Source organism: Hyperoodon ampullatus (genome assembly GCF_949752795.1).
Source record: "Hyperoodon ampullatus genome assembly, chromosome: 15".
In the NCBI taxonomy this organism is placed as follows: Eukaryota; Metazoa; Chordata; class Mammalia; order Artiodactyla; family Ziphiidae; genus Hyperoodon; species Hyperoodon ampullatus.
The window spans coordinates 79,674,480-79,686,946 of record NC_136928.1 but is presented as its reverse complement, the minus strand read 5'-3'; positions in this window follow the sequence as shown (position 1 = coordinate 79,686,946).

Sequence of the window (12,467 nt, the reverse complement as noted above, 5' to 3'; positions counted from 1 at the left end):
TACTGGTCTCCAGGTGCCTTAGTCTTTCTTATTTGTTCTCTTAACCTGGCACCGACGTCTATAAAAAGTCCCTGTGTTAAAATCTCCTCATCTGAACCATCTGGGGCAAGTGCTGCTTCTTAACTGGGACCCTAGCTAATCAGAATATCGAAGTTGATAACATTGGAAAAAATCATCAGATCTCTCCTTTTCATTTTACAGGGAAGAAATCAGGTCCAGGGAGCACGGCACTTGAATGAGGTTGATTCGTCCACGGGAGGAAGAAATACCAGCTCACCTGCCTCTCCAGCCCCTGCTCCTGTGACACGCACCCCAGACCACCTCCCAGCCTGAGACATGTTTCCTTCGTGGGGTCTGATCTTCCAAGCTTTGGACAATGTCCGCTTCTGCCAGCGTTGAAGCCTGCAAGCTAAGGACATGAATGAACTGAGTCATCCCCACAGAGCTTCATTAATTTCAAGGCAATTTAAGATTTCTGAGTCATAGGTTTCAGCCACTTAGACTTTCCCAGCTGGTACTGCACTTGCCCACACACATTTTTCTTTCAAGATTGCATCTGGGTCTAGCTGCGTGGCTTGCCCACTCTTCATCAGTTTGGGAAGAGAAATCGACCTCCTAGAGTGATCCGTGCCGGGCTATGCTTTTTCCATTTGCCGTGTGCATTGGAGTCTTTGCATGAGGACTTAATGGAATTAGCTGTCTGCAGCTCGATCCAGACTCAAACCACCGGAGACATGCACATTTCCACATTCTATATCCAACACATTTCACCCAGCCTCCCAAGGAAACTGTTACACCATATGGTGACTCCATTCTCTGAATAATATTTAGCAACTTGATGAACAAAGACTGAATCATATCTTAACCATCTTGGCCAAATATTGTTTTATATAGCCACTGTATTAGTAATATATATGTTTTATTTTTTACACTAGTACTTCCTGCGACGCCCGCTGGAAATGAAGAGCTAGACCTCACTGGGAGGAGCCTGCACCGTCAGGGCATTCTCACTTATTAGCGATCTTCTATTCAATATTGCATTGTATGTATGATACATTCAGAACCTCTGCTTTTTCTTTTCCTCCAGAACAGCTGCTGGATTGAGCAACAGTCTCCCTGAGTAACACAGCAGGGAATCCTGGGGCATTTCCCAGACACAGAAAACAAAAGATGTGTATCCCGGGGGAGGATAGGGCTGGAGCTCTTGCCCTCCCACCAGGGAGAAGTCCTATAGTCTCAGGATATGGGGAGGAATCTTAGCAAGCCTCTGTGGCGGGTCCCTGTGGTTAGGTGATCTTAAGAAAGTCACTTTCCTTTCTTAGCCACAATTATACAAGGATAATAATGAACACCTTTGATAAACTGGAAGACAGTAGGCAAGGCCTACGTCAGTCGTTTATAAGGTGCAGGCACTGTTGAAGCCTTCTATGTGCTAAAATAGATAACCAACAGGGACCTACTGTATAGCACAGAGAACTATATTCAATATTTTGTAATAACCTATAAGGGAAAAGAATAAGAAAAAGAATATATATATATGTGTATATATGTGTGTGTGTGTGTGTGCATATAACTGAATCACTTTGCTGTACACCAGAAACTAACACAACATTGTAAATCAACTATACTCCAATAAAAAAAATGTAATCAGAAAGAGCAGCAAAAAAAAAAAAAAAAGTCTCATATGTACAACCACAGGTAAGATGCAATCTATACTTTCAATGAACTAACCAGTTGAAAATAGGAATATGCAGGGATCATTTCAATGAAATATGGCTTGGCTAAGATAGAGCTTTGCACAGTGGAGACTCTTAGCTCAACCTGAGAATTCCTGAAAAAGCTGGTGCTCAACATGAATCTTGCCAAAATTTATGGAAGTGAGAAAGGTATTCCAGACAGTCAAGAGCCTGAATCTCAATTACTGGAGAATATAATGCATTGCACAGAGCGGTGGGAACAAGGCCACACTTATAGTTATTAAGAAATATTTTTTATAATTATTAGAGCATTGGTGGTTTTTGAAAATCGAGAAAGGGATTTCTGGGGGAGTCCTCAAGGTATGATAATACTCTCCCCATATCCACGGCAACTCTTGGGCCCATCTTCATGGGAAATCATTTGCTATAAAGTGCTGACCTTCTGAGAATTAGGAGACAGGAACCAGCCTGATCCATTGTTTTCTGAGTGGAATTGCATTTTGTCAGCAGGCAGGTGTACCCAGCACTGTGACAAGTACAGAACAGAGGACAAGGGAGAAGATGTGGCCCTTTCCCTTGGGGAGCTCCTGATCTATTGAGACAGCCATGTTCACATCATATAATTACAGCAGATTAATCAGAATTCGGTATATAGTCATTGTCCAAGGATGCCATGCCCATCAGGAAAGAGGATATTCTCTAAACCAGATGCATCAGAAGAAGGAGGGCTTGGGAGGCATTCAACCTGTGTTTATTAAGTATCATCTTACAATAGGAATTCTTTTTATTCCTCTGGGTAAGACTTCATAGAGGAACTGCCTAGCAGACCCAGAAGGATGACTATACTACCTTGTTCCAGTTTTCTATTACTGAGTGAAAAACTGACCTGATACTTAATGGTGGAAAACAACCACCATGGTATTATACGGTGATTTTGTGCAGCAGGTATTTGGGCAGCTGGCAACTCGGTGGTATTCTGTTGGGGGCTGGTCTGGTCTGGGAGGATCAACATGGCTTTCATTCTCCTGCCTGGAGCTTTGTCAATGTTTGGCCAGAAGGCTTGGCTCCACTGGTCCCTTCTCCCTCTCCATGTCATCTTTTGGGCCTTTCTGTGAGGTTTCTCCATGAGGGTAGTTGATTGGATTTATTTGGAGGCTCAGGCCTCCAAGAGACTAAGGAAGAAGCTTCCAGTCTTCTCAAAGGCAAGACCTAGAACTGGCCATGCATCATATCCACCATTTTTTATTGGTTCAAACAATCTCACACGAGTTTATATTCAAGGTCAGGGCATGGGACCCTGCCTCTTAATGGGAGGAGTGTCAAAACTCTGTGGCCATCTTTAACCTGGCACATTTATCCCTAGACTTTGGACACTTCATGTGTGTAAGACAATCTTGTTGATTTATGGCTCAAGCAAAAATGTGATAGGAAAAGGAAAAAAAAAGAAAAAAATCTCAGATGAGGAAATAGGATGGTGCATGAGAGACGTCTTTCATGACACTATGAGTTCCTATACGGTCCACTGTGCTCTGCCCAGAACCTAGTATATTGCTTGACACACAGAAAGTGATCCATCAACAGAACTGAGCTAACTGACAGGCATTTACTACTATATTTCTAGTTGTGTGAGTGAATTTCTCACACTAAATCTCCCAGGAAATGTGCCAGGGGAATCTTATTGCAAAACTAGCAGTTTATTGGGTTGACAAAGAGAACATTCAATTAAGAAGATTTTCAGAACACAATGGAATCATTTTAGTTGTGAAATGTGGACTTAAAAAGTAATCATTTAGAAACATCCAAGAAGCATTTGAAGACTGGATGCCAGATGCAGCCCCTTTTCATTCAAGCACAGACTGAGGGTCCTGGGTGGGCACGGAAGTGCAGAGGCCCAGGCAGATGTGGGTCAATCCCAGGTCTCTCTGCTGCACTCCCACATCCAGGCTCATTCTACAACACCAGGCTTCTAAGAAATTGACTTACCCAGAAAACAGCGATGACAACCACCACGCATCCATCACTGTCCTAGCACTGTGGATATAGAGGGAAATTAAAACATGGCGCTAGGTCTCCAGGGCCTTCAAGTCTCTAGATTGGGGCATTCTCTGCCCATTCCCAGATTCCAGGGAAATGCTTGGGCATCTCAAGGTAGATAAAGATGGAAGGGGGTAGAGAGGCTGAGATAGCCCATTGCCCAGCCATGGAGCCACCATGCCAGAGGGAAGAATTCTTGAAGGATATCAGAAGTGTACAAATTCCCTCAGTGTAGGCCAGCAGCTGTTAGCTTCCACCCCTTCCTGTTAAACATAATCATCTTCACCCCAAGATTCTGACATACCACCCGAGAGAATGCCAAGGCAGGCAACTTCTGAAAAGGCTCCTCATGGCCCCTGGTATTCACACCTTGTGTAATCCTCCCGTGTTGTGTTTGCAATGGCCTTGGTGGCTTGCTTCTGACAAGCAGACTATGGCAAAATGATGTAGGATGTCACTTCTGGGATTAGGCTATAAAAGACTTTGACTTCTCTCTGGCTCTTCTGGGGTATTTGCTCTAATCAAGCAAGATGCCATGCTGTCAGCTGCCATTTGGAGAGGCTCATGTGACTCAGAACTGAGGGTGGTTTCCAGTCAACAGCCAGGGAGGAAATGAGACCCTCAGTCCAACAACGTTCAAAGACTTGAAACCTGCCAATACCTAAATGAGTGACATTAGAAGCTGAAGCTTTGGGGGTCAATTCGTTATGCAGCAACAGATAACTAATACAAGCATATAAAAGAAGAAGAAAATTTAACTAACTCAGCTCTTGGTCTAGTGCCTCTTTCTACTACACCATGTGATTTCTGGCTAATAAGGATCTTTCATCCGGAGGACAGGGAACATCTGGTCAGTGGCATGAAGTCCTAGTATTTTAACTCAGCAGTCATATTCCCCCATGGTCTGACAGTGACCTTGTCTCCCAGTTGTCCTCAGTATCCATAGGGGATTGGTTCCAGGACCCCTCCCCCACTCCCTCTCAGAAGCCAAAATCCACAGATGCTCATGTCCCTTATATAAATTTTTTAAATTTGCATATAACTTATGCACATCTTCCTGTATACTCTAAATCATCTCTTGATTACTTATAATACCTAACACAACATAAATGCTATGGAAATAGTTGCTGATGCAGGCAAATTCAAGTTTTGCTTATTGCAACTTTCTGGAATTATTTTTCTCAAATTTTTTTTTTTTTTTTTTTTTTTTTTTTTGCGGTACGCGGGCTTCTCACTGCTGTGGCCTCTCCCGTTGCGGAGCACAGGCTCCGGACGCGCAGGCTCAGCGGCCATGGCTCACGGGCCCAGCCGCTCCGCGGCATGTGGGATCCTCCCAGACCGGGGCACGAACCGGCGTCCCCTGCATCGGCAGGCGGACTCGCAACCACTGCGCCACCAGGGAAGCCCTCTCAAATATTTTTGATCTGCAGTTGATTGAATCCATGGATGTGGAACCCGCAGTTAAGGAGGGCTGACTATACTTTGTACAGGAGCCCTGTAGTCAGGGCTAACCCACACTACTTCCAGGCCCTAAACAGAGCTTCACCCACCTGTCCACAGTCCTCATGACACCCTGCAAGGTCTGTGCTATGATGGTGCCATTTTAAAGAAGCAGAAACTAAGGTTTAGGGATATTCTGTAATTGACATCAGGTCAGAGAGCTACTGAACTTCAGAATAAGTGCTCAGTAACAGCTTCCTGATCTCTTGAATGACAATTGGTTGACTTTTGTATCTAACTCTTTTCTAGATGCGTTGCAGAGTCTGTCAGGGGTCAAGCGCTGTGGTCACTGAGCAACTGTGTGATTTAGAAAGAGGATTACTTTCCTGTAGCAAAATACCCTAAAAGTCATAGTTGTTAGCAAGCTCTCTTATTATGCAAATGAAGATAATGAAGCCTGAGGCTTGATGAATGCCCCATATTTAGAACAAAGGACATTATTTCTTCAACCTTCCTCCAGTTTACACTCCCAGGATCATACACCATCCCCCAGGTCCACACATACAGGACACATTTTCTAAAGTGTTGGCTTCATTGCTAGGAGCTATCCATCCAGTGAAGAACAAGCCTCAACCTTTCTGAGTTCTGGGACACAATTTGAATAATATAAAATTTCATGTTGTCCCAAGGGATAGCAATTATACCTAGATATATTTTTTAATTGCCTAAATGGGGTACAATACTATGAAATTAGTTGCTTGCTTACAGTTTTATATTTTATTAACCCCCAAAGTACTCACGCATGTTTGGATGTGAATTGCACAGATATGGGTGAGACATACCATTCATTCCTTCTATGGTCTACTGAGTAGATTGCCCTGTATAGCGCTGAGTCTCCATGCTGCACACACTCTACTCCAAGCCCACCTGGGGATCCAGGGCTCACAAGGTGGAAACCACTATTCTATAGATATTGCCTTTTTGTTTAGATACACTTTCCTGGTTTGCAACTATCCAATGAAACCATCAAATGAAATTCTATGCAAGGAGCCCCAATGTAGGACCTCAAAATTGTTTTAAATTTAAAACAAAATTTTGACACAGAAGGAAAGAGAAGAGAGGAGAAAGAGGGATGCAAGGACAAGGCAGAGGGGGAAGGTAGTGGCAGCACGGAGAGCTGTGTTGTACAATGAACGCAGGATTTGCTCTCAGAAGTGCTGGGTTTGTGCTCACGAGCTAGTGACTTAAATTCCTGAGACGCAGTTTCTTCTACCAAGGCCAGTAATGAACCTCCTCTACGGAGCTATCGTGAAGCTTAAATGGCACAAAATTCATAAGAGTGCTTTGTAAACTGTCAAGGCTGTGGCACATATTAATTCTTAATAGACCTTAATCTGAGCAATCAGGGCCGTCCAAGGCCATGTTGCTAATTGGCCAAGTTGGGGCCCAGATCAACTCAATGTGTCCTTGTTCAGACACTGGTCTACTGGTGACCAGCTTGTTTCTCCCAAACTGAAGGTTGGCTTTTAAAAGCTGAAGAGGGGGCCTCCCTGGTGGCGCAGTGGTTGAGAGTCCGCCTGCCGATGCAGGGGATACGGGTTCGTGCCCCGGTCCGGGAGGATCCCATATGCCGCGGAGCGGCTGGGCCCGTGAGCCATGGCCGCTGAGCCTGCGCATCCGGAGCCTGTGCTCCGCAAGGGGAGAGGCCACAACAGTGAGAGACCCGCATACCGCAAAAAAAAAAAAGCTGAAGAGGGACGTAAATGATCATTTGATTCAGCTATTCCCTTGGTAAGGAAATTATCGTTACCACCACTCCCCGATGGGCAGGGGATTGAAGTGCCACTCAGAGCCCTAAAGCTCATGAAACAGAGGTGGGCACTCATCTCCCTCGAGGTCTGTCTGTGTGCCAGGTATGGAAACACATAACTAGATTTTCCAGAACACCCTTCAGACTGAATCTATTTTTGCAGTAACCTAACACTCTAGATAAATGTAAATTTGCAGCACTTCCTGGACTAGCTGGATCATTTTACCTGTCTTCACTTTTGTTTATTAGCTGCTCAGCAATACATAACAGGATGGTAGACGATTTGCGACATCCAGAAAATTCCCATACGCTGGGTTTCCCAGCATCCTCTAATTTAAAAGCAACAACAACAACAAATTCTCCTAGGGCCTGGGGGAAAAAATGGTTCCAAAATGGCAATTTCTTCTGTATTTATACACTGGAGTTTTCCCAGTGGACCATTTATCCAAAGAGAAAAACAGACCCCTTACCTAGCCATGGTAAAACAAACCATCACAAAGTCACCTTTCAATAGGTACTGCTAGGATTCACCTTGGACATAAGCAGCTATTTTTCAAACACAAGCTGTTTGGAAAAAATTGAGAAAAGAAGTCACTATTACGGAAGGACTATAAGTGGGCCATTTAAGCCAAAGGTTTAGACATCTAAAAAAGCATGATGACAGGCAACGTGATGTAGTAAACCTTATTCATTCCCCTGCCCCCTCCTTCCCCAGCACACAGACACACAGACACACACACACACAGACACACACACACACACACACACACACACACACGTGACCAGCATAGCCACTGAGTAATGGGTAACCATGGAAAAAGTTAAAGAGTTTCTCTGGGTCCTGGTTTCTTCATCTGTAAAGTGGGGGTAATAATATCTATTTTGATGGGTTGTATAAGAACCAGAGAGAAAGTGGCTAGTCTAGCACTCAAAAGGCATAATTAAAGTATACTTATTATTAAAGTTAGTAAAAGAGAAGACTCTCACAGTAATGGGGCAATTTATGTCATGAAGCTTGGAAGCAAGCCACAGGCCTCATCACCACTGGAAATGTATCTCTCCATCATGACTGTATCCAAACCCCAGGGTCATAGTGAACTTGGCCAAATGCATCTCTGACAGCTGCAGCAGGGAAGCTGTGCACCCTCTTCCCTGGATCTCTCCTTTCCTCCTTACACAAAGGAATGACAGAAACTCTTCCTAGAGTTAACATGGAGGAATAATTAGGGGCACTTATCTTCTTGGCGACTTTTACTGATTCTGATACTAAGAGATGTGTAGATTCTATCCTCAGGAATATCTAGATTGCAACTCATGCATTAACACCACCAACCTCCTTGTTATTGACAAAGCACACCCATGCCTCCCTGATCTTGAATATACCGTTTAAAACCTGAGGCAGCCATAAAGCCAAATAAGAGAACTAGGGAACATGATTAGAGCAACGTAGAGGGAACACCTTGGAAAGGAGTTAATTCCAGGGAAACATAGAGGCACCAACCATCAAGTAGGGTATGACTCAAGTCATAGGCATAGAGGTGGGAAACTGGAGTCCGCAAAATGGTGTGAGTGGCCAGTGGGCATGTAGCCAAGAGGAGTGGGAGATGAAGTTATTGGGAAGTTCTTGAGCTCCAGCCCCATGTCTATACCCAAGTTTCCAGGTATGGTCAAGAAGATTGTGTTTTGCACAACCTCAGGGGTGCCATTCACAAAGACTTCAATGGGGAATGGAATGTTCTGGACTTCCAGTGGAATGAATGGAATGTTCAGTCCACAGCCTGCACATCAGCACATGGTAGCATTCTCTACAGTTCGTCATGGAAGTTTGTCACAGATTTTTGAGCCTAGGTATGGTCTGCTGTGAGAGTTGTTTAAGAAACATGAATGTCATCACCCGTGGTATATGTCAGCCTTCAAGTGACATAGTAGTCTTAGGAGTTGTTCTCAGAAACCATTTATTTGATCAACGAACACAGTACTTAGCTTAGGGCTTCATACTTAGCAGGAAACTACTGTACGTTTGCTAAATAAATGAACTAATGAGTGATGAAGTGAATTAAGGAGCAGTTAAGTACGTTTCAAGACAGAGAATGTTCTGGAAAGCATGCAGAACAGATTAGTGACCTAGGGCAACTGGATCTGACTGTTCTACAGAGTGGACTGGTTAATATTTCCCTGTAATTATATAATCCTTATTTTAATTGGCACATCACATTTTATCATAGCTACACAATTGTATTTAACCATACCTACAACTGTATATTTAACAACTCCTATATATTTTATTGATAATTTTAAGCATTTTGTCTATTATTATTAAAAGTTGGATTGCTTTCTGTGGACATATTTCAATAATAATAATAATATTTATTTATGTTACATGCAAGACCTTGTGCTAGTTGCCTTATATACATCTTCCATAATTTTCACATTAGGTAAAATTCAGATTATAGTTCTATTTTATAATTAAGGTATTCTAAATTCATCTAATGTCATATAGCTAAAAAGTGAATGAATGAAGAGTCCCACACAGATCTTCCTACTACATGTTTGTTTGTTTTTTTTCAATCTGAGAATTACTATCAATCCAGGTAAAAAGGTTTAAGGCACTTGGTATAAATTATGTAATTTATCCTGCACTATAGTCGTTTCCAAAGGTCATGAATTTGGCCTTCAAGAATGGGCAGGACTGGGGCTTCCCTGGTGGTGCAGTGGTTGAGAGTCCGCCTGCCGATGCAGGGGACATGGGTTCGTGCCCCGGTCCGGGAGGATCCCGCGTGCCGCGGAGCGGCTGGGCCCGTGAGCCATGGCTGCTGAGCCTGGGCGTCCGGAGCCTGTGCTCTGCAACGGGAGAGGCCACAGCAGTGAGAAGCCCGGGTACCACCAAAAAAAAAAAAAAAAAAAGAATGGGCAGGACTGTGGCCACTGTATAATTTCATCAGAAGTAACGAATGTATCAATACTAACAATCGTTTACAGCATCGGTTACCCATCACTATCAGTTATTTTCTCAGTCTCTCCAGGTGACAGTGCTTTCTCTTTCCTTGGACGGGCACTGATATTTACTCCATGTGACCTCCAGTGTGATCTTTCTAGAACCCCAACCAACCATGCAACTTGCCCCATTTAATGGTAGCCTTGACTCTACATCTCTTCTATTCTGGCTGGTCTATCAGCCCCTCCCCATTCTAATCCCAACTCACTTTGCCTGCCACGTGCCTGGCCACTGCCACCAAGCTGCCAATACCGGAGCCATGGGGAGTTTCTAGAAAGTTCAGAACAGCCCACTCCTTTGCTCCTGCACATTCTTTCTCTCTGCCCGAACTGCCAATAACAATCTCTTATTTATGTTATTGCATGACTCATAGAACCTTTTCAAGATCCATGAGCACAGGAAGTACATTTTTTAAATCATTGTATCTCTCTTCTCAGTGTCTGGTGCACAGTAGGTTTCAATAAATACTTGCTCTGGATTAATTCAAGGTGAAAAAAAATCACATTTTCTGGAAAGTTCCCTGAAGCCCAGGAAAAGTGGTCCCTTCCGCTACACTTCCTGGATGCCTTGATATCTAATTGCCACACTGTTACACAATGAAATGATGTATTTCCATATGTCTGTCTGAAGCCAGACTAGGAGCTCCTGGGCGTCAGAGACCAAATCTTACTCATACTTGGATCCTTAACACCCAGCGCAGGCCCAGCTTATGGTAAACCTTCATAGATTTCCTGGAATTGAAAAATATAATTCTAAAGCAATCACATGAGCTGAGCAGGGTGGGTGTTAGGCTTCTCATTTTACAGTTGAAAAAAGGGGACCCAGGGAGGAAAAAAAAAAGTGTCTTGACTCAATTTTCATTCAAAAATCAGAGGCCCAGACAGGGCTGGTACAGGGTCTCCTAAACCCCTAGTTATAAAGCGCTGCTGGTGGCCACTGAACAGAGGAGGCTGGCGCCTTTCTTTCTGACCCCTCAGCAGAGAAACAGAGGTCTGTTCCTGAGACAGGGACCAGCACAGGTGTCTTCATGGGACCAGACTGGGTGAAAGGATACTGCTCACCACTCATGGCGATGGCTGCGGGGAACAGATGCGTCCCCCTAGGGTCAGGGACTGGGTCCTGGTGTGTGAGGAGGAGGTTGGGGAGACCTGCCAGGAGCCATGGGACCCCTCCTTGACCTTTCCAAACCCTGCGGCCCTGTGGTGGCCTGTCGTACAGTCTGTGTCCTCTCTGGCCAAGCTCCCAGGAACTGCTTTTCACCAGAGTAACTTGTTTGTGCATAATTATAAATTATAAATATGCTCCAGGGGGCATAATTATACAGAGCTCTCTTTTTTGCTCAAAAGTGTCCTACTGTGGGCAATACATGGTATAGTCCCCTTTTCCTCCCCCACTAGAAAATATGCATACATGCATGTAAAAGCTCAGAGGGCTCCAAGAGTCTTGTAAACGCCCCTTTCCCAGTCCCTTGGCTTTTATTTATTTATTTATTTATTTAAGTTAGTTCCCCCGACCGGATTGCTTGATTTACCAGGATACATTAGGTTAAGGCCTGGAGGTCCCAGCCTCTGCCTGAGTTCAAGCCCCTTTCCTGACGTGTGTCTGCCTAAGCCAGAGGACTGGCACCTTCTGCAGAAGATGAGAATAACTGGAGAGAAAAGGCAGCCCTCACCTGATTCTCAGTGTTGAATGCCTTTTTGGTCCACGTGTGCGTCGGGGTAGGGGGCGCCACTCTGGCTAGCGGCCTGGAGCCTCGCAGGAGGTGTGCGTAGGGCATTGTTTCACTGGGCCAAGGCCCTCTGGGCACTGTCTTGGGAGAGGAAGAATTAGTGATTACCTTTGGTCTGAGTTAAAAGGTGCCTTCAAGCTGGTCTTATGCAGAAAATACTCAAAGCCTTGGTGGGGGGCGGGGTTTGGAGGATGACACCAACTAAAAGTAAGCAATCGATTTCTTTTTAAATGGGGAGAAGAGTGTTGGAAAAAGGTAACGAAACCAATTTTTGAAACTCCGTGCGGCACCACCGATGCAAGCACATTCTCCACGGAGAAAAGCTACATCTGAGCAGCGGTGTCCTGATGCTCAGAGGATGCCCGGCTTTCTGGGGAGAAGCGTCGGGAAGACGAACGGGTTAGAAAGTCCACTAGCCACTGCTGGAGCTGCTTGGGTACTTGTGACCGGGCGACGCCTGCCCAGCCGCGCGCGCACTCAGCCTGTGGAGGCGCCGGGACCCTCACGCCCCGGTCCGGTGCTCTACCTCCGCAGCCCCGGGCCGCGGTTGGATAATGCACTTTGTTTACCTCGCCCGGGCCGAGTCATCCAACTGGGAGGCAAGCGCCCGCGCCCGGGGCCGGGAGCTGCAATGGCAGTGGCAGCCGCGGGAAGCCGCCCGGGGACTGGCAGCTGCGAGGCTGATTGATGGGCACCCGGCTCAATGAGGGTGGCCCGGGCGGGGACGGGGCGGGGCCCGCTCTGGGCTGAGCCAGTCGCCGG